At 41.2% G+C, this 17997-nt stretch overlaps 1 protein-coding gene and 1 long non-coding RNA gene across 3 annotated transcripts in view; both read left to right on the top strand.

Moving 5' to 3' along the window:
* The window catches only part of LOC129813094 (serine/threonine-protein kinase D1-like), a 99998-nt gene extending 85940 nt beyond the window's left edge, over positions 1–14058 (top strand). For both annotated transcript variants that reach the window (XR_008753112.1, XR_008753113.1), the window contains 3 exons: positions 11023–11202; positions 12497–12528; positions 13102–14058. The gene's annotated coding sequence lies outside the window, so the exon portion shown is untranslated. The remainder of the gene's footprint in view (positions 1–11022; positions 11203–12496; positions 12529–13101) is intronic.
* A 199-nt stretch (positions 14059–14257) lies between these two features.
* On the top strand, positions 14258–17760 carry LOC129813106 (uncharacterized). Its single transcript, XR_008753114.1, has 3 exons — positions 14258–14537; positions 14665–14756; positions 15460–17760. It is a non-coding gene; the product is annotated as an uncharacterized LOC129813106 (long non-coding RNA).
* The last annotated feature ends 237 nt before the right edge of the window (positions 17761–17997 follow it).

Raw genomic sequence — 17997 nt, 5'->3', positions numbered from 1 at the left:
CCACTCCAATCAGCTTGGTGGAAGTTAAATGAAGTGCCTTTCATTTTCCTCCACACACACTTCCTCCCTGTCTGCAAAGAGAGACTCCTGCGGGAGTCTGACAGCCGCACAATCACCTCTCCATTCACCACTGCTCCTATTTTAGCTTAACATAGAAAAGCATGCGTTGGTTTTAACACATGGTTATAGCAATTAGACGGACAGGAAATATTTGAAAGAGGCAAAGCTAGCGTCTTGGATTTAGCCTTACAGATGTTTCAGAATCAGATGGGTAAAATGTGGGAAACATTTATTTGTTTTGTTTCCTGCTCTGTCGATCAAAACAGACTATAGAACTGTTGAATTAGACAAGAGTATGGTGTAATCTGGATTCTACCCCCACTTTGGGTTCTAATTCCGGGTTGTAACTCCACTCTGAATTCTAACTCTGGGTTGTAACTCCACTCTGAATTCTAACTCTGGGTTATAACTCCACTCTGAATTCTAACTCTGGGTTTTAATTCCACTCTGAATTCTAACTCTGGGTTATAACTCCACTCTGAATTCTAACTCTGGGTTCTAACTCCACTCTGAATTCTAACTCTGGGTTCTAACTCCACTGTGAATTATAACTCTGGGTTCTAACTCCACTGGGAATTCTAACTCTGGGTTCTAACTCCACTGGGAATTCTAACTCTGGGTTCTAACTCCACTGTGAATTCTAACTCTGGGTTGTAACTCCACAGGGAATTCTAACTCTGGGTTCTAACTCCACTGTGAATTCTAACTCTGGGTTCAAACTCCACTGTGAATTCTAACTCTGGGTTGTAACTCCACTGTGAATTCTAACTCTGGGTTCTAACTCCACTCTGGATTCTATTTCTGGGTTCTAACTATACTCTGGGTTCTAACTCTGGGTTCTAACTCCACTCTGGGTTCTAATTCTGGATTCTAACTATACTCTGGGTTCTAACTCCAGGTTCTAAATCCACTCTGGGTTCTAATTCTGGGTTCTAACTATACTCTGGGTGCTAATTCTGGGGTCTAACTATACTCTAGGTTCTAACTCTGGGTTCTAACTCCACTCTGGGTTCCAACTCTGGGTTGTAACTATACTCTGGGTTCTAACTCTGGGTTCAACTCCACTCTGGGTTCTAATTCTTGGTTTTAACACTACTCTGGGTTCTAATTCTTGGTTTTAACACTACTCCTTTCGGTGAACATATTTCACATTGATGATGATTGTCATTTGTGAATAACAACTGACCCCCACTAATCACTCTATAACTGTGTATTTCAATGATGTAGCAGCAACAAACTAGAGGCAGATAAACGTAATGTCACGTAATGTCTCTGAATAAAAAGAACCAGAGAAAATGATTGCTTTGTGTGAGAGAGTTTGAGAGTTCTTCTCTGTTTCTTGCTGTGTTAGATTACAGAAATATCTTTCCTCATTAGAAGATATGGAGAGAAAAAACTAAGGGGGAAAATGTACCATTTAATTAAACAAATGTTCCCTTATACATTCACATTGTACAAAAACATGCAAATACATAGACAGTCACAATAGAAAACTTGTACAATAAGAGTATAAGAACATGAGGTTCCTAGCCTGGGTGAAGTATTTGTTTAAAAGAATAGAGGAATGGAAAAAAAAAACTGATGCAGCAATTAGGAGCCTATTGCTGCAGCAGTGGAGACATGACAGGAGTGGATGACTGTGGCTTTCACCCTCACACCCCCTTGTCTCCTACATGAGTCCCTTAACAATTCCTGTCAGGAACACTCTTTGAGAAGTGCTTGCACTAGACAATGGCTCTTCACCCTTATTTTGTGCTCTAAGTAATACTGCAGAATGCTGGAAGGAGCTGAAAACAGGCCGTAATGTGAGAAAGACGGGCAGTCATTGTGGAAAGTGTGAAAACCAGAAGGACCCTTGTGAGAGGCTCGCCTGAAAGTGCTATGAAGACCTTTAGTCCTTTGCTCTCCCTGAATCCCCAATTAGACAAACATTAACATCAATTAAGCCTTTATACGACACAGGTTCCATATAATTACCTTAATGGGTTGACGCTTTCTTTAGCAGCAATTTCTTAAACAAACTTGAGCCTTTGTGTGACGGGCTAAGAAAATGTTCAGCAGGGAGTATTTGCTTTTGTCAGGCTTTCTAAAGAGCTAGCTGAATTGTTCTATTTAACAACAAACACCTTCAGAGAGGACCCTCGAGCAGCTCCAGTTCCCACCACATCACACTGCACTCTTCCAAGCTGATTATCCCCACAAGACAAATAAAATCTGACCAGCCCAGGGAGTGAAGACACATGCAGTGAGGGCTAGCATACAAAAGGCCTCAGTGAGTCTGGCAGAGGCTATGCATCAAGGCAGACGTGGCCCAGAGAGAGAGATGGAGAGATGGAGAGAGACAGAGAGAGAGAGGGAGCGAGAGAGCGTCTCCTCCGATTGAATTAGCTCTCTATTTAATGTCTAAAAAGAGCCAGATCCGCTGCCTGTCCAAGAAACAAAAGGGGGAGAATTAGAAAAACAGGATCTGGGTTATAAACAAGGCAAATCCTCCGCTGGTCAATTGAAAGGAGCCACCACTAATTAAACAAGGACCGGCTGCTTCCATTCCTCTCCTCCTGCTCATGTCCTGACACCTCTCTCCTCTGGCATCTGCACCAAGGCCTTTTTCCTTTGATATAGACAGCAAAGCACAGCCACAGGGCTCCAACATACAAACCACTGAGACTGGTTGTTGTCTACACATGAAACATGAAATATATTTAAGACCATTGTGACGCATTTTAGGTTCACGTTCAGTATGGTTATGTCAAGACAAATCAGATCAGATTGTGCATTGAGCAAACATGATTAGACTTCCTACATTTCTCTTGAGGAGGATATCACTTCAACTTCAACATTTTTTAACCATGAACAATACATTGATTTTGGACTGTGTATGGATAGTGTGTAGTTGATCGTGTAAAGATTCTAATTAGGAAGGAAAGACCTTCCTACCATAGAAACTAGAGTAACATAAACTCTGTAGTCGTAGCCTTCTTTTGTTCAAAGCTTATTTCCATGCCCCATAAAAGTGAGTACCCCTAGTATTTAAAATGGGTCTTGTAAAATCAAAGTGGACCTAAAATTGCTTTGTGGGCCATCAGAACAAAATGATAACTGACCAGAGACATAATTAACTCTAGGGGGCAGTAGCTCTTCAGGACCATGCAGACTGCTATAGGCTCAGCCGTGGTCAGACTACTACACCACAACCAGAGCTGTACACACCTAGGATCTTAATTTGCGACAGCAGGAAAATAATCCTGCAGCAACAGGAAATGTGAATTATTATATTATAATTAATGTAAATGTTTTTGTAGGGGTTGATACATTTTTTTGTTATAACAAATCAAGTCTGAAATTTCAAGTGGGAATTACACATTTTAGTTGCCTTTTCAAACCTCAAATACACTACAAGTTTGCATATAGAAAATTCTCAGAAACAAAAGAGTGGCTCGTTGGCTTGTCAGTTGGCTTGTCAGTTGCTCTAATGAAGTGTTTGTGTGCTCAGGGCAACAGGTGCCTGGCTGTGTAATTTGAAATAGGCATGCGAAGATAGATAGAGAGAGCGATAGATGGCTTCTACCTGCAAAACCATATGTTTTATCATATAGTTTAATATGAGTTTAGCATCAAATGTGAAATATATCAAACAAGAGAGTGGAGACAGATCCATGAATGTTGGGGTCAGAGGGTTAAAATTAGGCCAGTACTGTAGATTTGTCTTATATCATCACAAATGATGTTGTGTGCAACGGTTACATAATGCTCCTAACAATGATGATGCTTCAATTACTAGAACACAGACATTAAGATCTTAAATGAAAATGAATTATATTCTAAATATTCTGAGATTACACTATTTCTACTTTCATGATTTCACTGTGAATTCTAAAATACAAATTCCTAGATCAAACAAGAAGCAACATTTCTGAGATGAATATCTTAAAAGCAGATATGTTCAGAATTGCCATTCTGGATTTTGATTACAACTCCAGAATCCCAGAGAGGGAGCTGCATGGGAGGCTGGGCCTAATCTTCAGAGTGAATGGCTTGTGTCTTTATTTTCACTTCTGTGTAGTCATGTTGTCAGCTTTAGCCTGCGTGGACTGATCAAATAAAAGCCTATTCTAAAAGCACTCTTGGGCAAAACAAATATCTAGTGCATAAAATTACTTCCTTGTGGCAAGTGATTCATGAAATCCCCTTTAGTCTTACACAGGTCTCAGTCCTCAGGGTGAACAACCATGTATAGCTAAGAATACACTATATGGGAGGGTGGGGGGGTGGTAGGTAGGTAGGTAGGTCGGTAGGTAGGTAGGTAGGAGGGTAGGAGGGTAGGTGGGTGGGTGGGTGAGTAGGTAGGTAGATAAGTAGGTGGGTGGGTGGGTGGGTGGGTGGGTGGGTGGGTGGGTGGGTGGCTGGCTGGTTGATAGTGGTTTAAAGAGCTGGTCTGGGGTGTAACTAAAATGAAATAACCCCAGGTGTGTTCGGATTCCCTACTCAAATACCCTTAACATAACCTGACCCGCTATCAGAGAAAAAAAGGCAAACAGCAAAATGTATTGTTTGAGGAAATGTAATAGGTACACCTGTCTCAATAAATAAACATATTCATAAGGTATTTAATTGCAGGTAAACATAAACCAATCAGTATGGCACCAAGTAAATTAATAAACTTAATGCTGCAATACAGTGCATTCGGAAAGTAAAATGGATTAAATAAAAAAAATCCTCATCAATCTACACACAATAATGACAAAGCAAATGTATTAAAAACAAAAACAGAAATACCTTATTTAAATAAGTATTCCTTGATCATCCTTAAGATGTATCTACAACTTGATTGGAGTCCACCTGTGGTAAATTCTATTGATTGGACATGATTTGGAAAGGCACACACCTATCTATATAAGGTCCCACAGTTGACAGTGCATGTCAGAGCAGAAACCAAGCCATGAGGTCGAAGGAATTGTCCGTAGAGCTCCAAGACAGGATTGTGTCGAGGCACGGATCTGGGGAAGGGTACCAAAAAATGTCTGCATAATTGAAAGCCTCCAAGAACACAGTGGCCTCCATCATTCTTAAATGGAAGAAGTTCGGAGCCACCAAGAATCTTCCTAGAGCTGGCCGCCCGGCCAAACTGAGCAATCAGGGGAGAAGGGCCTTGGTCAGGAAAATGACCAAGAACCCGATGCTCACTTTGACAGAGCTCTGGAGTCCCTCTGTGGAGATGGGAGAACCTTCAAGAAGGACAACCATCTCTGCAGCATTTCACCAATTTGGCCTTTATGGTAGAGTGGCCAGACGGAAGCCACTCCTCAGTAAAAGGCACATGACAGTCCGCTTGGAGTTTGCCAAAAGGCACCTAATGGACTCTCAGACTATGAGAAACAAGATTCTCTGGTTTGATGAAACCAAGATTGAAAGATGAACGAAGCAAAGTACAGAGATACAGTATCCTTGATGAAAAAAGCTCTGGAGCAGGTTAGGACCTCAGACTGAGACGAAGATTCACCTTCTAACAGGACAACAACCCTAAGCACACAGCCAAGACAATGCAGGAGTGGTTTCGGGACAAGTCTCTGAATGTCCTTGAGTGGCCCAGCCAGAGCCTGGATTTGAACTTGATCGAACATCTCTGGAGAGACATGAAAATAGCTGTGCAGCAAGGCTTGCCATTCAACCTGACAGAGCTTGAGAGGATCTGCAGAGAAGAATGGTAGAAACTCCCCAAATACAGGTGTGCCAAGCTTGTAGCTTCATACCCAAGAAGACTCAAGGCTGTAATCGCTGCCAAAGGTGCTTCAACAAAGTACTGAGTAAAGGGTCTGAATACTTATGTAAATGTGATATTTCATTATGGGGTATTGTGTGTAGATTGTTGAGAATATATATATTTTTTAATCAATTTAAGAAAAAAAATGTAACCTAACAAAATGTGGAAAAAGTCAATGGGTCTGAATACTTTCCGAAGGCACTGTAACTTTTTTTAACCCAATAAAATCCACATATTAACAAGATAGCGCCGATAGAGATGGCAGCTTCGCTTAAACTCCTTAGGAAACTGCAGTATTCTTTTTTTATGCATTATTTCTTTCATCGTTAGCCCCGAAAACCTTAAGTGTTATTACATACAGCTGGGAAATACTATTGGATATCAGAGGGACGTCAACTTACCAGCACAACCAGCACTACGACCAGGAATATGACTTTCCCAAAGCGGATCCTTTGTCTGCACCTACCAAGGCATTTGAACTGATTCATGAGGCCGACCCAAAACAACGGCGTCGGAGGAGAGGGTGCCGGAGCTGTCTTTTAGAAAGGCTTCGGATGCGCGCACACCATCCAACGCTTCCAAGTATAATACTCGCTAATGTCCATTCCCTAGTTAACAAAGTCGACGAAACTAGGGCAAGAGTTGCTTTCCAAAGAGATATCCGGGACTACATACTCTGTTTCACGGGAGACATGGCAAGCTGGGGACATGCTGTCAGAGGCCGAAAAGCCAATGGGTTTTTCAGTGCATCGCGCAGACAGGAACAAACATCTCTCTGGTAAGAAGAAGGGTGGGGATTTCATGATTAACGACTCATGGTGTAATTGTAACAACATACAAGAATTTAAGTCCTTTTGTTCACCTGTCCTAGAATTCCTCAAAATCAAATGCCGTATTATCTCTCAAGAGAACTCTCCTCGGTTATCGTCACAGCCCTGTATATCCCCCCACAAGTGGATACCAAGATGGCCATCAAGGAACTTCACTGGACTTTATGCAAACTGGAAACCATATATCCTGAGGCTGCATTTATTGTAGCTGGGGATTTTAACAAAGCTGATCTGAGAACAAGGCTACTTAAATTCTATCAGCATATCGATTGCAGTACACAAGCAAGTAACACACTTGACAACTGCTACTCTAACTTCCGCGATGCATACAAGGCCCTCTCCGCCCTCGTTTTGGCAAATCTGACCATGACTCCATCTTGTTGCTCCCCTCCTATAGGCAGAAACTAAAACAGGAAGCGCCCATGCTTAGGTCTCTCCAACGCTGGTTTGACCAATCGGACTCCACGCTTCAAGATTGCTTCGATCATGTGGACTAGGATATGTTCCAGGTAGCCTCAGACAATAATATTGACGTATATGCTGACTTGGTGAGCGAGTTTATAAGGAAGTGTATAGGAGATACTAAAACCTTCCCTAACCAGAAACGGTGGATTGATGGCAGCATTCGCGCAAAACTGAAAGCACGTACCATCGCATTTAATCATGTCAAGGTGACTGGAAACCATCATTTGGAAACCGAATACAAACAGTGTAGTTATTCCCTCCGTAAGGCAATCAAACAGGCAAAGCGTCATTATAGAGACAAAGTTCAATGGCTCAAACACGAGATGTACAGTATGTCAAATCAAAATCAAATCAAATTGTATTATTCACATGCGCTGAACAGGTGTAGACCTTACAGTGAAATCCCTACTTACAAGCTCCTGACCAACAATGCAGTTTAAAAAAATATGCATAAGAATTTGAAATAAAAATAACAAGTAATGTAAGAGCAGCAGTAAAAAAACAATAGCGAGACTATATACAGGGGGGTACTGGTACAGAGTCAATGTGCGGGGGCACCGGTTAGTTGAGGTAATATGCAGATGTAGGTAGAGTTATTAAAGTGACAATGCATAGATGGTAACAACAGAGAGTAGCAGTGGTGTGGAGAGGGGAGCGAGGGGGTGCAATGCAAATAGTCTGGGTAGCCATTTGACTAGATGTTCAGGAGTCTTATGGCTTGGGAGTAGAAGCTGTTGAGAAAAGTCTTTGACCTAAACTTGGCGCTCCGGTACCGCTTTCCATGTGGTAGCAGAGAGAACAGTCTATGACTAGGGTGGCTGGAGTCTTTTACAATTTTTAGGGCCTTCCTCTGACACCGCCTGGTATAGAGGTCCTGGATGGTAGGAAGCTTGGCCCCAGTGATGTACTACCCTCTGTAGTGCCTTGCGGTCGGAGGCCGAGCAGTTGCCATACCAGGAAGTGATGCAACCAGTCAGGATGCTCTCGATGGTACAGCTGTAGAACCTTTTGAGGATCTGAGGAGCCATGCCAAATCTTTTCAGTCTCCTGAGGGGGAATAGGTTTTGTCGTGCCCACTTCACAACTGCCATGGTGTGTTTGGACCATGATAGTTTGTTGGTGATGTGGACACCGAGGAACTTGAAGATCTCAACCTGCTCCACTGCAGCCCCGTCGATGAGAATGGGGACGTGCTCGGTCCTCTTTTTCCTGTAGTCCACAATCATCTCCTTTGTCTTGATCATGTTGAGGGAGAGGTTGTTGTCCTGGCACCACACGTCCAGGTCTCTGACCTCCTCCCTATAGGCTGTCTCATTGTTGTCGGTGATCAGTGATCACTGTTGTGTCATCGGCAAGTTTAATGATGGTGTTGGAGTCGTGCCTGGCCGTGCTGTCATGAGTGAACAGGGAGTAGAGGAGGAGGCTGAGCACGCACCCCTGAGGAGCCCCTGTGTTAAGGATCACCGTGGTGTTGTTGCCTACCCTCACCACATGCGTAACTTCTTTGGGGTAGGGGGCAGCATTTTCACTTTTGGATAAATAGCGTACCCAATTTCAACTTCCTTCTACTCATCCCCAGAATATAAGATATGCATATTATTAGTAGATTTGGATAGAAAACACTCTGAAGTTTCTAAAACTGTTTGAAACATGTCTGTGAGCATAACAGAACTCATGTAGCAGGCAAAACCCCGAGGACAAACCATTCCGAATTTTTATTTTTTTGAGGTCACTGTCTTTTCAATGAGGTTTCATTGGGACACCAGATTTCTAAGGGACTTGTTTGCAGTTCCTACCGCTTCCACTGGATGTCACCAGTCTTTGGAAATTGGTTGAGATTATTCCTTTGTGTAATGAAGAAGTACGGCCATCGTAAAGGAGGGTCACTTGAAGTAAATTGTTTGACTGAGGCACATTACCAAAAAAGTTGCGTCAGTTTGTTTTCTTTTTATATTGAACACAGATCATCCCGTCTTCAAATTGAACAATTATTAACGTTTAAAAAAACCTAACGTTGTATTACGAAAGTAGTTTGAAATGTTTTGGTAAAGTTTACATGTAACTTTTGATACATTTTGTAGTGACGTTGCGCAAGTTGGAAGCTGGGTTTTTCTGGATGAAACGCGCCAAATAAATTTACATTTTGGATATATATCGACGGAATTAATCGGACAAAAGGACCATTTGTGATGTTTATGGGACATATTGGAGTGCCAACAAAAGAATTTCGTCAAAGGTAAGGCATGAATTATATTTTTATTTCTGCGTTTTGTGTTGTGCCTGCAGTGTTGAAATATGCTACTCTCTTTGTTTACTGTTGTGCTATCATCAGATAATAGCATCTTATGCTTTCGCCGAAAAGCCTTTTTGAAATCTGACATGTTGGCTGGATTCACAACGAGTGTAGCTTTAATTTGGTATCTTACATGTGTGATGTAATGAAAGTTTGATTTTTATATCATTTTCTTTGAATATGGCGCTCTGTATTTTCCCTGGCTATTGGCCAGGTGGGACGATTGCGTCCCACCTACCCCAGAGAGGTTAAAACATGTTGGTATTACAGACTCGAACAGGGAGAGGTTGAAAATGTCAGTGAAGACGCTTGCTAGTTGGTCAGCGCATGCTCGCAGTACACGTCCTGGTAATCTGTCTGGCCCTGCAGCCTTGTGAATGTTGACCTGTCTAAAGGTCTTACTCACATTGGCTGCGGAGAGCGTGATCACACAGTCTTCCGGTACAGCTGGTGCTCTCATGCATGTTTCAGTGTTGTTTGCCTCGAAGCGAGCATAGATGTAGTTTAGCCACTATGAAGGGGAGATGAAGACAATGAGTTGACCAAATGTAGCTACCTAGCTAGCTAGCTACTTCTGGTGATTAGCTAACGATAGTCATTCACACACCAAAAAACTAGCAGCTAGTCATAGTTAGCTAATGTAGCTTGCTGGTAAGGTGGGCTTAATGTGGCATTCTGAAATTCAAGTACTGTAATATCTTGTAAATCAGAAATGTTCTCAAGTTGGTACTTGAAAAGAAAATGATAAAACATGTTAATATGAAAAATATTAGAAGAATGTATTGGTCTTGCAAATTAATTTCCAGGCAGACTACAAAGTTTGATTTCCTCATGTGTTTTGCCCTCTGGTTTCCAGGAGCGCACACTCATTCCACCCGCATTGCCATTCAGAAAGGCAGGTACAGAACTGAAGGATTAGACACTGCCAAATGTCACATCGATAGCTAAAATTCCGGGCAAATGTAGATTCAAACCTGCCTGGCAGGATATTGATGTTTATTAATTGGTTTTGCTAGACCCAACCAGGGATCTAGTGGAGGGTAAACACTGTTTATACACGTTTTTATTTGTGAAATAGCATTTACTCACCTTTTTTGTTAATGATCATTTATCCACATCATTATTACATTCCCAGCATTAATCATTGTCACGCCCTGACCTTAGAGAGCCTTTTTATGTCTCTATTTGGCTTGGTCAGGGTGTGATTTGGGGTGGGCATTCTATGTTTTGTTTTTCTATGATTTTGTATTTCTATGTTTTGGCCGGGTATGGTTCTCAATCAGGGACTGCTGTCTATTGTTGTCTCTGATTGGGAACCATACTTAGGTAGCCCTTTTCCCTCCTTTCTTTGTGGGAAGTTGTCTTTGTTTGTGGCACTATAGTCTTAAGCTTCACGGTCGTTTTTTGTATTGTTTATTGTTTTTTTTCGGCGTCATCCTAATAAAAAGGAATATGTACGCTCACCACACTGTGCTTTGGTCCTCTTCATTCGATGGCCGTGACAATCATAGCACAGAAGTCTTCTTTATCTGAGTTTTAATCATGCCTACCTCTGTGAACGAGTGGAATCATGAATGATTAATATATGCTCGTTATTTTCTCCTGCTCCCTAGGGAAACTCCACCCACGACATAAACCGAGATGTGAAACAAACTACCTCAGCCCAGACCTAGAGCGGCAAGTGTCAGAGAGACATCACTGACAGTGTTTTTTTTCATCCCTCGACTCCTGCCGTGTCAATAGACATCCCCAAACAAAAACCCCCTGACTCTCGGAGAATGAGTGTACAACTGGTAAATAGTTGCTGATATTTCAGTCAGATGTCTTGCTAGCGAGGTAGCTCAAGGGCTCTGGCTTTTAGCCAGGTAGCTAGCTATAACTAGCTGGCTAGTAGGATGACGATAGAAGCTAATGCTGAACGGAGCCTGACCGCAGCAGGAGCAGTTGGCTGAAATGAAGCTGGGCAAATAGAAGTTCTCATGACGAAATACCTTTTCTTTACAGAGAGTAATGAGACATACAGTGGGACCAAATTTAAAAATGTATAGGGTCCCCTGAGATAATCTTTAATCTTATCAAACACATTAATAGCTTGTTTCTCTTCAAATGGGTACAGAACACATTTTAGAGTCAACTAAGGGCCTTTTACACTGTCAGAATTCACTTTCAAGTCATTATGTGTTGGGACAACCTGTGGGACTTAACATTTAGAAAATATGTATGTAGTAAATAAGTAGTGAAATACATGTTATTGAGTAGAACTTGTAAGATAATGATGAATAGTAAGTTAGTAGTAAGTTGGGACCGGCAGGTAGCCTTGTGGTTAGAGCATTGGACTAGTAACCGAAAGGTTGCAAGATTGAATCCCTGAGCTGACAAGGTAAAAATCTGCCGTTCTGCCCCTGAACAAAGCAGTTAACCCTCTGTTCCTAGGCCGTCATTGAAAATAAGAATTTTTCTTAACTGACTTGCCTAGTTAAATAAAGGTTAATTTTTGTATTTTTTTTATAGTAAGTTAGAAGTTTTTTTTCATGAGGTTGTGGCGATATACTGCCATCTGGTGGCGACTGGTATGCATGACATAATAGGAACTATTACAGATTGATGGTCCTTGAAATTAATATTAGTGCTTGAAATAGTACGTGAAAGTCCTTGAATTTGTCTTGCTACTGTCTGCACAAACCCTGAAAGGGGAATGAGGTTGGCTGAATCAACCTACTGTTGATGCTCCAGCAAAAACCTTTCTGCCATGATACATTTCCTAACTTAACCATTTGTATTAGTTAGTTAGTCAAACATGTTTTAAGCGTGCAAAATCATGAATCAGGTCAAGATGTTGTTTAAACTTTCACCCCCTCTCTATGTGTGTCTGTGCACACAATCACTGACAAAAAAAGAGAGTTGTGCATTCTCCTTACCAGAGTTTTGTTAGCCTGTGATGCACTTCACTTTATTGGTAGCTAGTGATATTATTGTCATACCAGTGGCATAACTGTTAACTGTCATTGTAAGATAATATCAACAGAATGGTTTTTACAATATGTTGCCATTCCATGGCTCATTTTTGCTTTTTGCTTTTTTTCACAGATCAACATGATGTTGGTGAGCATTTACACAAGGTATGTCATGTAACAGTTGGGATTTTGCATAGCTGACTGACCTTCATGTCTTAAAGTAATGACGGACTGTCATTTCTCTTTGCTTATTTGAACTGTTCTTGCCATAATATGGACTTGGTCTTTTATCAAATAGGGCTATCTTCTGTATACCAACCCTACCTTGTCACAGCACAACTGATTGGCTCAAACACATTAAGAAGGAAAGAAATTCCACAAATGAACTTTTAACAAGGCACACCTGTTAATTGAAATGCATTCCAGGTGACTACCTCATGAAGCTGGTTGAGAGAATGCCAAGAGTGTGCAAAGCTGTCATCAAGGCAAAGGGTGGCTACTTTGAAGAATCTCAAATATAAAATATATTTTGATTTGTTGAACACTTTTTTGGTTACTACATGATTCCATGTGTGTTATGTCATAGTTTTGATGTCTTCACTATTATTTTGCAATGTAGAAAATAGTAAAAATAAAGAAAAACCCTTGAATGAGTAGGTGTGTCCAAACTTTTGACTGATACTGTATGTGTATTTATGACGGTGTTATTGATTGTGTGTGACTGTTTGTGTGTCCAAGTGCTGCGGTCGCTGTGCCAGGCCTCGGCCAACCCCCTGTGGAGCAGCAGCTCTATGTAAGCCAGGCTCTGCTGCTGTGTGAGACTACTGAGTGATGCAGAGCAACAGGAGCTACGCTCAGGTACACCCCCAACACTATGCCACAGAACTGTCACACGATCAGAGCTCTTCACACTACTTTCTGACCTGTCTGCCTCCGGTATTCATTTGAGAAATGTAAAACATTTTTCCTATGGAAAACAACTATGAGTGTTTTGTTATGGGAAGTGTCCATGTAGTCCTGCCTTGTTGAAGTCCGTTTTCTTCTGTTTGGTGTCTAATAATCACAACCCTCATGTCCTTTCCCCTGTCAACTGAGCCAAGCTTAAATTGGAGGTACAGTACAGTATAGCACCTTAAACGAAGGTTTAGGGTGCATGTCAATAGTCTGAAGTGGCTCACTCTCACTATATTATGTTCCCTGCTCCTACTGATCTAAATGAATCGGTGAAAACAAATAATGCTTTCACCTATCTGCTGTTGAATGTACAAATGAAAGAAAGGAGATAGAGGAAGCCAATGTAGACTATTGAGGTGTACCCCTACAGTAGGCTATGACTGCCTTGTTATGAGTCCTGTGTTAGGACGCAGGGAAGGGTGTGTGTTCTGTGTTTCTTTCCCTCAGGATGAGGAGACCAAGGAGCTGCTCTCACTGATGACTCCACTGTCTGGTGAAGAAACGGAGCAGCTTGATGACAGATTGGATCTTCCTCAAGAGGTCAAAGGGCAGACTGTACGCTCTCAGGCAGTACCATCCCAGGCTGCTTCAGGGGCCCAGAAATCAGGAGTTTTATATTTAATTCAAATCATTACAACTTAATCTTCCCATGGGCAGTTAAGAAGGAAAACAATAAATGAGTTACCTCTGGTTCGTTCAGCCATTCCTATGGTGAAAGAATAGGGTTTTGGGATAAACGCTGAAAATAAGGTCTGCTATTAACACAGGCTTAGGAGATCTTATACGTTTTGCTCTGTGAGATAACATCAGTCAGTAAACATGACCATTATGAATTATGACGTATTTATGTGCTTTTAATCATTACATAAATGCTTCAAAAATCACAAAAAGTGATGTTGAAGATGATGAAGATTATCTCATAGAACAAAATGTATAAGATCTCCTAAGCCTGTGTTTACCACAGTCCTTACTGTCGGCGTTTATCCAAAAACCCTCCAAAAACGCCATTCATTTCACTAAGATTTGTCCAACGAACCAAGGCGGAGTTAGTGCCTACAAAAAAGACGCCATTTCTATTTCTCTTTATAGTAGTGTTGTATTAACTAGGCTCTATGTCCCTGTCCTGTGTGTGTATGAACCAGTGATGATTCACTCACCCCCTAGTGACCAGGAGATGAGCAAAGCCGCCCCGCCACACTACCTACGAGACTGTTTGGCGGGTAAGATACATTATATCGGTCTCTATGGGTGGGAGATGGACATTTAAGCTTATCCAAGCTATTTTTATTTTACTGACTTGTTGAATGATTGATCCATTCATCCTTCCATCCCTCTATCTTTCCCCAGCCTTCCTCTCCTCTGAGGACCCTGTGAGGGTGGAGTTCAGTCAGAGAGCTGTTGAGGGACTGGTTAGGAAGAACCCTTCTACAGCCAGTGAGGTGAGAGATCACACATGGTTTTTAAATGTTAAGCATTTGTCACCATTGCAGTTCATTTCAAAAGCAAAAGGGAGTATGTTCCATCATCTACAGTATGTTAATTTACATTAGTGCAAATTGTCCGTCGATTATTCTTGTCATTTCCCAACCCTTTTGGCTGTGGGAAAGTTTATTTCCCCTCAGGCATACACATTTGTTCTTTGTTATTATGAAAGTTATTTGTGTGGAATATACTATTCCCCACTCATTCACCGCATCTCTTTACATTGCTTATGCATATTTGGTGGCCTGATTGCGTCCAGACCACACGATTGGAGAAAAGGTGCTATCAACAACCAAAAAAGGTTATTCGGCTGTCCTCATAGGAGAACTCTTTGAGCAACCAAAATAGCTCTACCTGGAACCAAAGATGGTTCCACCTGGAACCAAAAAGCATTCTCCTATGGGGACAGCCGCAAAACCCTTTTGGAAGCCTTTGTTTTTTGTGCTGTATGTCAAATTCCAAACACAATGCCAATCCTGGCAGATCTAAACCTAATGTGAGCACCATGTGACTTTTGTGTGTTCAGACCTAAAGCAGCTTGGAGTGAACGGATAATAAAAGTCGCATTTAAGTGCCTGATGTTACCGAGGCCATTGGTTCTACATATCCATTACTTTGTGTTTTATATAATATAACTAAATGTTTGTTTCTGTGTTGCAGAAAAGAAATGGAGCGGCAAGGCCACAGAGCATGACATACGCATTGCTGTGCGCGACCACTTCAAGCATGCCCCTGGTTATTGCCATGGGGGGAAGGGGGGGTTACCACAGCACCACACCTTCAGCAGGCTTGAATAGTGGGGTTGAACTGTTAGTCGTTGTTTGATCCATTTGTTTGTTTCAGTTTTCACTAGTTAAATCCTTTGATGCATTGTTGATTTCAATTTGGATTGGTTGAAAATACTAAACTTACCACTGAGTGTTCAAAGGATTAATATCACCTTCCTAATATCGAGTTGCACCCCCCTTTTGCCCTCAGAACAGCCTCAATTTGTTGGGTCTGCTGAACCATGTTGACTCCAACGCTTCCCACAGTTGTGTCAAGTGGCTGGATGTCCTTTGGGTGGTGAACCATGTTTGATACACACGGGAAACTGTTGAGTGTGAGAAACCCAGTAGTGTTGCAGTTCTTGACACACTCTAACCGCTGCGCCTGGCACCTACTACCATACCCCGTTCAAAGGCACTTAAATATTTTGTCTTGCCCATTCACCCTCTGAATGGCACTCATACACAATCCAAGTCTCAATTTTGCAAGAGTTGGTTGATTGGTTGGTGCGTTGGTTTGCCATTGTGTTGACGGATCAGTGTTCCGTCAACGGGACAGCGCGTTATGTCAAGATCCCAGATTTTAGAGAAACAACAGATGCCGGTACATATAAGTGTCTTATATCGGCTGAAGGCTTAAAGTCTTGTTAATATAAGTGCACTGTTCAATTTACAGTAGCTATTACTGCGAAAAAATCCATGCTATTGTTTGAGGAGAGCTCCTAACAACAAAACACTTTTTTCACCGCGATAGGTTTGATAAATTCACCTCTGAAGGTGAAATGAGTACTTACATTCTGATATATTGCTATGATTTATCATGCAAAGGGTCCCAGAGATAACATGAAGTGTTGTTTTGTTAGATAAAATCCTTTTTCATATCCTAAAAAGGTTCATATAGCATGCATGATCGATTTTGTATTTCCACTCAATTTGCAGAAGAAGGAATCTGTGAGAATCGCACCCTAAACGTTATTTCAACAAGTCAAATCACGTTCGTATCTATTCCTCAGAGATCCTAGAAGGTAACAACACTTCACTATTTCATTAGGGGTGTAGTATATCCTATAGGACACCATGTTTGGTCAGAGAGTGACGCCTTCATGGAACGCTGATGACGCGGGCGGCCATCACTTGAACGACTGTATCTTTGTCAAATAAGCACCAATCGGGGTCAAACAAAGCTAGCTAGATAGCCAATGAGCTGGGCTTTACGGGAGTCCCATACTGGGCTTTACATACTCTTTATGGTAGTACGGGACCATGTATATGTCGTAAAATGTAGCTACTAACCTTGTACGACAGCATGCCTTTTCATTTTGGACAATAATTATAAGGATATTCAGAGTTATGAAGTTATGAAAACTGCTTGTTTTGCAAATGTTGAACTTATAATATAGCTACTAATACTTGGAAGCTAAATCAAAGTCCAAGTATACAGATTTGACAATATTCTTGCATAAAAATGGAATATGAATGCGAATGTCTCCTTCACGATTTGTCCAAATGTACCTGGGGACTTCACACTAAAAGTCTCGTTGTTCACTCATACTTCAAGTTATCCATCTGAAACTTTGCACATACACTGCTGGACACTATCGGAATTACAACCAGAGTGATGGCTAGAATTATGACCTTTCTCTTGCATTTCAAAGATGGTGGTAGAAAAAGATCGGTTTGTTTTATCTTTGTATTTTCTTCTACCAGATCTATTGTATTATATTCTCCTACATTCAATTCACATTTCCACAAACTTCAAAGTGTTTCCTTTCAAATGGTACCAAGAATATGCATATCCTTGCTTCAGGGACTGAGCTACAGGTAGTTAGATTTGGGTATGTCATTTAGGCAAAAATTGGGAAAAAAAAGACTTTTAAAAGACTAAGAATAGGATGCAATGTCCAACCCAAAATATAAGCTTGTTTTACTCCATTGTTTCTAAACAATATAATTGTACAAACACATTCTCAGTTGGTTGCATAAATAATTATGATGACTAAATGTTACATGAAATATACATTTTAAATATAAAAAACGGAATGGAAACCCCTTTGTTAATATGTATTGGCAATAATTCACTTAATGGTGAGGCATAAAAATTAAAACTGTCACACTGGATGTTTGAAATATGAGTAGGTGATTTGAGTCATGCTTCTTCAGTGGATAAAGACAATTAGCATTTGAATGTTGTAAATACTGGAGTGATGTATGATTGTTAATAAAATTGTTCATCAAATTTTCTTTGATACTTGGTCCATGTGTATGCAAGTACGTTGAAATTACATTTTTTTCAAGTCGTTTTCAACCAAAACCGAGCGTAGATTGGATGTTTGGTATAGTCATCTCAATGTCTTTTCAACAACATTTTGCTAGGTGGGCAGTGTGTGTGTGTGTGGCTTCTAGAGGGGGAGTTTCAATGCAGGCGAAAGTG

The sequence above is a fragment of the Salvelinus fontinalis genome, chromosome 16 (genome assembly GCF_029448725.1).
Source record: "Salvelinus fontinalis isolate EN_2023a chromosome 16, ASM2944872v1, whole genome shotgun sequence".
Classification (NCBI taxonomy): domain Eukaryota; kingdom Metazoa; phylum Chordata; class Actinopteri; order Salmoniformes; family Salmonidae; genus Salvelinus; species Salvelinus fontinalis.
This window is presented reverse-complemented; position numbering and strand designations above follow the sequence as displayed.